Below are 10,507 nucleotides of genomic sequence, written 5' to 3' on the forward strand. Positions count from 1 at the left end.
CTATCTGTATCAAAACATAACCCAAACCAACTCTAGAGGCATCACAATAAACTACAAAACCATCTGTACCATCAGGTAATGCTAAAACTAGGGCTGAAATGAGTCGAGTCTTCAACTTTTGAAAATTCTTCTCACAGGAATCTAACCACTGAAACTTAACTTTCTTTTAGGTCAATCTATACATAGGAGAAGCAATAGACGAGAAACCCTCAACATAACATCGGTAATAACCTGCTAGACCCAAGAAACTCCTAATATCTGATGGGGAATAGGTCTAGGGCAATTTCTTACGGCTTTTGTCTTTTGGGGATCAAGTCTAATACCTTCACTAGAAACGATATGACCATGGAAAGCTACTGACCTTAGCCAAAATTCACACTTGCTGAACTTGGCGAACAACTAGTGGTCTCTAAGGGTTCTAAAAGCCGAAGGACATAACTAGAAACTCAAAATGACCATAACGGGTTCTAAAAGCTGTCTTTGGAATGTAACGTTCCCTTACTTTATGCTAATGATAGCCGGATCTAAGGTCTATCTTTGAGAAATAACTGTCACCTTGGAGTTGATCAAATAAGTCATCAATTTTAGAAAGAGGATATTTGTTTTTATTGTAACTTTATTCAACTGATGATAGTCAATGCACATACTCAAAGAACCATCTTTCTTTCGGACGAATAGGATGGGAGTGCCCTATGGAGAAACACTAGACCTTATAAAACCTTTATCTAAAAGATCCTAGAGTTGCTCTTTTAACTCCTTAAGCTCGGCGGGAGCCATACGATATGGAGGTATTGAGATAGGCTGAGTATCTGGAAGAAGGTCAATACCGAATTCTATTTCCCTATCGGGAGGTACCCCTGGCAGATCTTTGAGAAAAATATTAGGAAACTCACTGACCACACTGACTGATTGAACTGTCGGAGTCTCTCACTTAGTGTCTTTAACTCGAACAATATGATAGATACACCCTTTGAAAATCAAATTTTGAGCTTTAAGATAAGATATGAAATGACTTTTGGGCGACACTGAATTACTTGACCACTCAAAAACTGGCTCATCTGAAAACTAAAACTTCACCTCTCGGGTGCGACAATCTATAGAGGCATATTAATAATGGAGTCAATCCATACCAAGAATAAGATCAAAGTCCACCACATCTAACTCTCATAACTTTATGAAGGACAGTGACAAGACACTTTCTAAAGAACTATTTAGCAACAACTGAATCACCCACTGGGGTAGACACCAAGAAAGGGTCAGGGATCTTTTCAGAACTTCTATCAAAATTTGCTGCAACTAACAGGGTCACATAAGAGAAACTCGAACCAGGGTCTAACAACACATAAATGTCAAAATAAAAGTCACAAAGCATACCAGTAACAACATCTATTGAATCCTCCTGTTCCTGATGGGATGGTAAAGCATCTAATCAATTCTGGCACTGACCACCACCCGTATTGGATAGTGCATCCTGGGGAGGGACTGGGCGACCTAAAGGAATTGGTGTACTAGCATTCTGAGTCTGGTAACGATCATCTTTATTTCCCTGCTTAGCATGCGTATAATCTCTAATTCCATAACCCAACTTGCCACAACCAAAACAACCCTTCTGTCTAGCCAAGCACTCACTGGGATGATTCCTACCATACTTAGCAAAAGAAGGATAATGAGGTCTTCCACTTACACTATTTTGATATCTGGACATAGAAGACTTACCTCACTGCTACTACCTATCTCTGGGAGTGAGAGCACTAACTGAAGATGATGCTGGTATAGATGAATAATTCTGAAATTGCAAACGATTTCCTTCTTGAGACCTATTCTGACCATACTCAAAATGTCTTGTCCTAGCCCTCTTATTATTTCTATCTCCCCCCTTCAACTTCTCTGTCTCAATCTACTAAGTATGCATCATCAATCTAGCAAGATCCATTTCTCCAATAAGCATGGTAGTCCTATACTCCTTAACTACCAAGCTAGACACTCCAGCAACAAACTTACTCATACTAGCCCTGGGATCAACCATCGTATCAGGGCCATACTTAGACAACTGATTGAACTTAAGGCAATACTCCTTCACTGTTATCGAGCCCTGCCTCAAATTCATAAACTCCTCTAGCTTAGCTTCCCTCATCTCACGTGGGAAGAAATTATCTAGAAAAGCATCCTGAAATACCTATCAACTCATAGGAACAACATTCTCACCTCTACCATTCCTCCACATCACTACCCAATCATACGCTACATCCTTCAACCTATAGGATGCTAACTCTACACTTTCCTCCTCAGAAACATGCATAATCTAGGTGATCTTCTTCACCTTATCTAGATAAAGTTATGGGTCCCCACATGCCTTCAACCCAAAGAACTCTAACGGATTCATTCTCATAAGGTCTTTGATTCTAGAGGATGCTAAACCCCCATTCTGCTGGAGTAGGACTGCAGCCTGATTCTGATGGTTGCCTTGAATAGTAGCAATCACAGCTTGGGCTAATGCATGAAAGGCAGCCCTAAAATCAAATGGGATACATTCTCATTCAAAAAATTTACGGGATGGGGTGACTGGTTATTATTTCTGCGGGCATTAGCTTAATGAGGAGGCATATTCAACTGTCATGTAAGAGCACAAGTTAAAAGCAGATAAAGATATCGTAAGCACGATAGATCATGAAAGAAAGATATGATTTAATAAGAAAATTCCGTAGCCTCTTGCTCATAAATGTGGCACACTTCACACCTATGATCAAGACTCTACGTAAGGTGGCTTGTCTGACTCCCTAGGACTCTTAAAAACCTGGCTCTGATCCCAAGTTTATAATATCCCAAAATCTGATCCTGAGACGTCAGACGGTGCTCAAGACTACGAGTAGCCTTAAGCTAACCCTGTCTGCCTTGTACTAGATATAGATCTCATAATCATAATAATATAGACATGAAAATCATACTAAATACAAAAACTGTCTGAAATAACTAAAAATAATCTGAATATAATGTATGAAACATCCATACTGAATAAGATAAATCACAACTAGTAGTCTAACAAGCCTTTACTACTAATAACTAGATAGTCACTGGGACAAACCCCCAACTAACTCGAACTGTCTGAAAAGAATACTAAATCATGTAAATTGATAAGATGCAAAGTCTGAGTGAATAAGTCCCCAAACTATGAGCACGAGACTCTACCAAACAAGATGAGATTATAAATCTAAAGGTTATTTCAAGATTAGTGATTCTTTATGTTATTTGTCTTCTGCTACTAATGATATAATTATTGTTGGATTTGAGCAAAAATAATTGGTTTGGAACAACTTATGCTTTTAATTTGTTCATGTAGAACAATATTGTTAAAAGATATAATGATGAATTTAAGTCGTATTTCATTAAGAGGGTAAGACAATAGGTTAAAAGCTCCAATGCACCATAATGATAAGATATTGGGTTCAATTCCCACCAAGTTATGCCTAAGACGCCTTTATATGGATAAGACGTTGAGTTTGAATCTCAATGCACCATATTAATGATATTATGATGGCTAAGACAAAAATAATATGTATTTGATAAAAATTCATGAAACTTGTCAATTGAATATGCTCCATTCCGTGAAGTGAATGTGGTAGCAATATATGATATGTCTGAAAGATGATCATTTTCTTCATTCTTGAAGTGAATGTGGTAGCAATATATGATATACTTGAAATATATATATTTCTCTATGTGCTCCTGATGTAGTAATATCATGAAAAAGGTTATAAGCTATCAAAATTTGATAGGCTTAAGGCACAATTATATTTCATTTTTGGGGGATGAGAAGTTTATTAATGCGAACGTGCACTTGATTGTGATGGTATTATAACTCACCTTTGAAAGAGGCTGAATAATTGAGAAGAGTTATTTTAAAATCTACTTCTAAAGTAGCAAATCTGAAATTTATTCATGTAATAGTAAATCTGAAATTTACTAAAGAAAAAAAAGTATATGTCATGGTAAACTTAAAGTTCACTAGTATAAAAGTTCATAAATTGACATGAATGATTGCGACATCCTAAAGATGTGCATAGGGCTATTAAACAAATATTGAAGAACTAGAAATTCTTCATGAACTTTTAATGTTTCTCGTTCTCATGATAAGTTGGTTGTACCAACTAATTTTGGAATTTGATCCCTCAAAATCTGAAAAGTATAAAAGGTGAATACAATCCCGTTCACCTATCATGTGATATGTTGAAAAGATGCATCAATAAGATGATCACATGTACATTTATGGTCAATCTGCAATTTGACATTCATAAAATTGCTTGCTCAATGTAAATTGATTTAAGAGCATAATTTTCAGATTGTATAATCAAGATAATTCATCTTGATAATGCCTGTTTGGCATTGAATGCCTTCGATAAATAGTTGAATCATTGCTAATGAAAATAAATCTTCATGTGTTGGTTTGAAATATTATATATAAAAGTACTTATATGTATCAAACAAATAAATTATGATTAATTTTCCCTCATAGTTGGTTCTGAGTCAGGAACCACACGTTGTCCATCTAATAGTTTTGATGTACGATAAACGATTAATAAATATACTATAATGCATAAAGATGGATTCCTCAAAGAAGATGGAGGATGTATGTTAGTTTTTCTAACATAAGGGGGAGATTATAAGCAGTTATGAAAAATGTTAGGAATTATCACCAGATCCTCATTCAAAAGATAATTCAATTCAAATGCCGAAAACATCTCATATTTAAGCTGCACGTGCTCCTATCTTGTGTCCATAACAGACAAAATCTATGCATGCGTGAAGCGTGGTAGACTAATCGATTCCAAATGAAATAATCCTTGAAAAGGATAAAGAGTAAATAATCATAGTAAGAAGGCAATGTGCTCTTGAAGAGCCTACGACATATATAACACTTCATGAAACCTTATGAGAGGTTCAGGTACCTGAAAATTATGAAGTGATGAGATCTCAAAATGTTATGTCTCATTATGAACCGATACAAAATGAGAAATCGTTGATAATATCTTTGATACAATATTGGCGCAATATTGTAAAAGATTACTAGGATCTAAATTATATGTTTATTTAAGCATGCTGACATAGAAACATTTATCAAGTGATATGAAAAGATGCATCTTGGTAAGCATAAACTTATTTGATTTCCAGTCCAGATACTTGAAGATGTCACTCATGAAATGTTGAATATTGTCACTTGACAAAATTTATATGAATTTTATTTTAAGGATTCAAAATGTTTGAAGCACATAAAAAGTTCTGGGGAAATTATTTATAATCCTTATATTACAAAAGCCTTATTAGCTTAAAGATTGTTGAAACTCTTGGAGAGTTTTCAAAAGCAATAGCTTATTTGCTGAAATGAGAAATATACCAATTTGAATTGGTTATGAAGTACCATATCTCAGTGCAGTGGTGCACTCATATATCTTGCAAATACTACAAGGTCTGATATAACCTTTTTCAGTTAATTTGTTAGCAAGGTATAATTCTGCTCCTACGATATTGAAATAGGATCAAGATGATCTTATTTTATTCTAAAGATTGTAGTCCCAATCTTGTTAATTATTCTAATGCTGGGTATTTATTTAACCGGCGTAAATTTTGGTCTCAAACATGCAATGTGTTCACATGTGGGGATACTGCTATATCTTGGAGATGTACAAAATAGTCTATCTAGCCACTTCATCGAACCTTACTGAGATAATAGCTATTCATGAAGCAAGCAGATAATGTGTATGGTTGAGATCCATGATACATTTCATTCGAGTAAAAACGCTTTGAAATGTGAAAATGTACGCACAATTTTATACGGAGATAATGCAGCATGCATAACACAACTTAAGAGAGAATTCATACAAGGAGATAGAACAGAGCACACTTCATTAAAGCTTTTATATACATACGAGCTACAAAAGAATGGTGATATTAATGTGCAACAGATTTGTTCAAGTGATAATGTAGTTGATTTATTCACCAAGTCTCCTCCAATAGCCACTTTCAAGAAGATGGTGCACAAGATCGGGATGCAGAGGTTCAAGGATGTTCTCATTAGGGGGAGTTAATACGTGTTGTACTCTTTTTTCCTTATGAGGTTTTGTCCCACTGGGTTTTCCTTGTAAGGTTTTTAATGAGGCAGCTTATATGCGTATTGTTAGAGATGTGTACTCTTTTTCCTTCACTAGATTTTTTCTCCACTGAGTTTTTTCTAGTAAGGTTTTAACGAGGCACATTATCTGTCAATTAGACATTCAAGGGGGAGTTTTATAAATATATTACCATATATAGTGAATGTTTACTTTACCATATATAGTAAATGTTTATTTATGAAAAATCTAGAAACCCCAAAGTTAATTCTTCCCTATAAATAAAGGGGTTTTCCTTCATTATAATTGACCCATTAAGAATTCCTCATGAGAAATAAAGAAGTCTCCTCTAACCTCTCTTAATTCTTCTTGTTCTTTGTTTTATGTTTCGTAACATGTACAAATTTGATTTTATTTTTCTTATATATTGTTATGTTATTTGGCGTGATATCCACGTGCAAAGCACGTACACCAAACTAGTTTATGAAATTGCATAGAATGTATTACATACCACTTTGATCTTATGTTATGACAATAAGAATATGCAGTGTTGGGTACATTCGGAGTAGTTTTGAGTTAGTTGATGATTTTTAGATGTTTTTATTTTGCAAAATGGGATAGAATTATTTTTCAAAATAAAGTCTCACTTGTTATTTAAATGAATAACAAAGTAAATAAGACGATTACTTTTTGTACGACGTTAAATCCGTGATATAAACTCGAATTTTGTCATTAACAAAACTCGTGAGATAGGTGGAGAAGACTAAAGAGACACACTTGTTATCTGTTATTTTTTGTGCGGCGTTAAATGTGTGATATCGATTCGAATTTTGTCACTAATAAAACTCGTGAGTTGCGTGGAGAAGAGTAAAGGGACACGCCTGTTATTCGCTATTTTTGTGTGATGTTAAATGCGTGATATAGATTCGAATTTTGTCACTAACAAACCTCGTGAAGTAGGTGGAGAAGAGTAAAGGGGCGCGCCTGTTATCCGTTGTTTTTTCTATGGCGTTAAATGCTTGATATAGATTCGAATTTTGTCATTAACAGAACTCGTGAGGCAGGTAGAGAAGAGTAAAGGGACACTCTTATTATCTATTGTTTTTATACGGCGTCAAATGCGTGATATAGATTCGAATTTTGTCACTGACAAAACTCATGAGGTTGGTGGAGAAGAGTAAAGGGACACACTTAAAAAAATGCATTTTTAGGATGCAATTATTCCCTATGGATCTAGGCAAGTGTTTATATACTTCACTTTTGACCTCCGGGATGATTATGAGAATGCTATTATTACCTACAGATATCTTAAAGTACATTTGTTTGGAAGATACACAAGTACTCTGTAATGTTAGGTACTATGATAGGATATGGCTAGCCTTATACATACGGCTATTACTTGTTTCGTTATGACTATATAGGTTGTAAGGTGATGTACAAATTACAGAAGATCTCACCTATGAGAAAATACTTATTACTGTTCTAGATCGACAGGTTAAGAAGTTGAGGAATACGGAAATAGCTTCTGTAAAAGTTCTTTGGAGGAATCAGCAAGGAGAAGAGATCACATGGGAAGCTGAAGAAGCGATGAAATCCAAGTCCCCCTATTTATTCAAATACGAAGAAAAAGTCCAAGATGCTGAATTGGAGCAATAACAAGTAAGTGTAATATATAGGTACTATGTGATAATAGGGATATTAAAATTAGGCTTGAACTTGTTTTGGTTGGACAGTTATGCTAACATTCGAGGACGAATGTTACTAAGGGGAGAAGGATGTAACATCCCGTATTTTGCTTGTACTTGTTCTAATTATATGGAACCTTTTATAGTCTTGTGGTATAGTAATGGATGAGATTGTTATGCAAGTGTTAATGGCATAGATAGGATTATATATGCTGCTCGTGCAGTTTTTATATGATGCAACCAAGTTAACGTCGATACAACTATTTAAACTTGGGATCGTAAGCTAGTATTTGAATTTAAAGTTTAAAGTGACCAAGTGTGTATAAGTTTAAGGTTAGATTAAAGGGATTAGGAGCTGAAAATGGAACAAAATATTGAAGTTCTTGCTTGACTTAATTAAGCTAGTAGGTGAGTCACCTACTTGAGCTATTTGGACCAAATTAATGGACATATTGCTATGGACCAGATTTGGGCAACGTAATGTACTCATTTGGGCCCAAATTAAATAGAAGAGGAAGAAAATGGGTAAAAAGGCCCAATACTCAAATCTGCCAAGGCCCAAGTTAAAGAGAAGAAAAAAAGGGAAAATGGGTGGCTAAGGCCCAATAACTTTGGATCCACAAAATCCCAATATATTGGGCATGTAGATACATTATTCACTTGATAAAATATGGGCCAAAAAGGGTCAAGAAAGTTGGCCAAAGAGCATCTCCTTTATATAGATTGAAATAGGCAATTTTTGCTCATTTTTAACTTAGACAAAAATTTCAGCTTCTAGGTTTTTCTCTCTTGTTCTCTCTTGTCTATGAAGTAACCCTGTATTCCCACAAGGGTTCTTGGAATTGACCTTCCTCCCAAGATAAAGGTAAGTGAGCAATTCATGAGCTTGTACTAAGGAAACTATGTGTTCTTCAAGATTAATTTCTGGACAACCCTATCTATAAGTTGGACAGTCCATTGTTCTTAGTTATTAAGAGATTTCTTTATTTCTCTTTTGGTGTATGTGTGAAGGGATTAAGCTACTGAAGAGATACAAATTAAGAGGCTAAACTAACAAGGAAATCAAGGTATGTTTGCTGTCCATTTTTGTCTTTTTTCTATATACATGTGTTGGTAGAGGATTGCACATATTTGGTTGTTATTAAAGGATGATTGGGGTGTTGTTTGCAGAATGTTTTGTGTGTTTGTGTTATGAGCTACCAGGTTGATGTTGGAGAAAGGTGTGGTTAGTTTGTAATGAAATATAAAAGAAAGGTGTGGTGGTACACCACCGAAATAATTGTTGCATTTGTTACTGCCCAATTTATTTTGTGTGTTGGTTGGAGGGTGTAACGAAGCTGATGTGGTTTTGGTGATCTTATGAGGACATGTGTGGTATGTGGGTGTAATTGGAGGAGGAAAGGGTTAAAATAACGCCCTTGATTGATAGATTACGTGTGTACTGCCCGGTTACTATTTTGGTGAAGTTAAGTAGCCTAAACATGTTGGTTGGTTACTAATACTAGTTTATCATATATTCTATTGTAGATAAGTAATCTAAAAGGCGGGAAGTCAAATCGGGATAGTTTCAGAGTTATATAACCAGGTATGTAAGCATACTCCATTTTGTACTCTTTGGCATGAAATCGAACATTTGTTCCACCAAGTAAGTTTTCAAGGTTGTCCTATAACAAGTGACACATAATAGCAGCGTATTGTATACCAAGAACCCAACGACCTTGTTCCCACTCTTTAACATATTAAAACACCTCAATATGTGTTTATTATTAAACCTGCACATCTATCTTCATTTGAAAATTTTAGAAGTTCTCCATTTACACAATTAAGACCCATGTGTTATTTTAAGCTCCTAAACAATTCATTGGTGTGCCAACAGCTCTCTACCTCATTTTTGTTGCATTAAGTGCCTATTTACATGTCTCTTAATGACAGGTTATTCTTTCTAGGTACCATAACGTTATGACCACCAAAGTAACAATCTCAAATGCTAAATAAACTAAGTAGCAAAACGAGTGGTAGCTCAGGGGAATAAGCTTAGCATGGGCCGATCTCGATACCTTTATATGTGGGTGGCAGCTCAGGGGCATAAGCCTAGCATGGGCCGATCCCAATCTTTATATGTAGGTGGCAGCTCAGGGGCGTAAGCCTAGCATGAGCTGATCCTAATTTATCTATTTACCACTGATCAGCTGGTCATTTGCGTGATATATGGCTTACAAAGATTATGAATTAAAAAGGTAAAAATGAAGAAAGGAACGTAATGTATGTATTCTCACAAGTATATATAAAGGTGGTCTACTAGTACTACTTATATCTGATTTCTATTGAGTTTTTGTATCATGTGTTGTTACCTTCAGCCTTGCATACTCAGTACATATTTTCATACTGATGTCCCTCACGGGGGACCTGTATTTCATGCTGCAGGCACAGGTACTTCAGTTCATACACCTCATTAGTAGGAGCACAGCTATTCGGTGACTATGGTGAGCTCCAAGTTGATTCGAGGCTTTCCGAGTCTGTTCCATATATTTTGGTATTGTGCAGAAGTTTAAGAGTAGGGAGGGGGTTTGTTCCGACCCTAACTAAGTATATGTTTCTTTTAGAGGCTTTCTAGACTAATGTAAAGTTATGGTAGTGTCTTGCCTTTACACATGGTGGCCCCAACGGCCAAGTGTTGTATATATCAGTTTGTGCTTGCATGTGTAATTATTCTAATCGATA

At 35.5% G+C, this 10,507-nt stretch overlaps 1 long non-coding RNA gene across 1 annotated transcript; it reads left to right on the plus strand.

Annotated features, from left to right (window-relative positions):
* Nucleotides 1–8,552: 8,552 nt before the first annotated feature.
* On the plus strand, nt 8,553–9,359 carry LOC107857189. The gene is made up of 3 exons (XR_001670795.2): nt 8,553–8,651; nt 8,798–8,853; nt 9,314–9,359. It is a non-coding gene; the product is annotated as an uncharacterized LOC107857189 (long non-coding RNA).
* The last annotated feature ends 1,148 nt before the right edge of the window (nt 9,360–10,507 follow it).

The sequence above is a fragment of the Capsicum annuum genome, chromosome 1, assembly GCF_002878395.1.
Source record: "Capsicum annuum cultivar UCD-10X-F1 chromosome 1, UCD10Xv1.1, whole genome shotgun sequence".
NCBI classification, from domain to species: domain Eukaryota; kingdom Viridiplantae; phylum Streptophyta; class Magnoliopsida; order Solanales; family Solanaceae; genus Capsicum; species Capsicum annuum.